This window comes from Octodon degus, unplaced genomic scaffold (genome assembly GCF_000260255.1).
Source record: "Octodon degus isolate 3935 unplaced genomic scaffold, OctDeg1.0 scaffold00015, whole genome shotgun sequence".
NCBI classification, from domain to species: Eukaryota; Metazoa; Chordata; class Mammalia; order Rodentia; family Octodontidae; genus Octodon; species Octodon degus.
The window spans coordinates 8,683,391-8,684,514 of NW_004524591.1; positions in this window are offsets into that span (position 1 = coordinate 8,683,391).

Consider the following 1,124-nt stretch of genomic DNA (forward strand, 5'->3'; position numbering starts at 1 on the left):
TGTCTAGAGCGTGCTACCATCAGCCCTTGGCAGTTGCCACAGTGGGGTTTTCCTACAATTGCAAGCAAGTGCTGTCTGGAATGTTAACTTGGTAGCTGTGGTTATTGCAATGGAAGTTGTGTTAAGGGATGGTCTAGCTGGTCTGCTGCCTTGGAAGCTAACTGTTCAACTATTGAAAGGACTAAAATGTCAGCAGAAAAACGGTCCCAGCCAACTTAGTCCACATGGAATTTCTTATATAACTGGCAAAAGGTCAGTTGGCCCTGATTTCCCTGAAATAGACAGCACTCCAGAGTGGAAATAAAGCACACGCATCATCAGCACTAGCCTGATTTCACTGAAGATTCTGTCACAGACGTGTGTGGTGCATGTGGTGCAACTTCAAGCCTCCAGCTCCAGGACCAGAATAGGTGATTTATATTTCTACCTAAAAATGGAAACTATTTGCTTGATCTCCAGATAAGTTACTTCGTTAAGAAAATTACACAAGATAACGTAGGAAAGAGAAATTTGGTTAAAAACATTATCTATATAGAAATTGGCAGTGGGGAAGAGGGTAGATGATAGGAAAGAAAATTTAAGCATTATTTCTATATTTGGTGAATAAAAATAACCAATGCTAAATGATAGAATAATGGAAATTTATGAATCATAAGCAACCCCAAATAATTGGAAGTACTTTGTTGCATAAATAATACCTCTTAAAGAAATATGTTAAAATAATTAAATCAAAGTTTAATTCAAACCAAGAACACTAAATTAAATAAATTAAATAAAATTTTAAAAACTGAGATCTCATCTTATTAAAAAGCTTTTGCACAGCAAAACAAACCACCAACAGAGTGAAAAGACACCCCACAGTGTGGGAAAAAAAAATTGCCAGCTGTTTCTCAAACAAAGAACAAATATCTACATTGTATAAAGAACTTTAAAAAAAAATCAGACCCCCCAGATTTAAAGACCCAGTCCAAAAATGGGCATACAAAATGAATAGATGCTTCTCAGACAAAATGGAAATGGCAAATAAATATGTGGGAAAAAATGTCCACCATCACTGGTTGTTCAAGGGATACAAATTAACAGAATACTGTAAATTTGTAAGATTTTTCATCTCACCCCAGAAA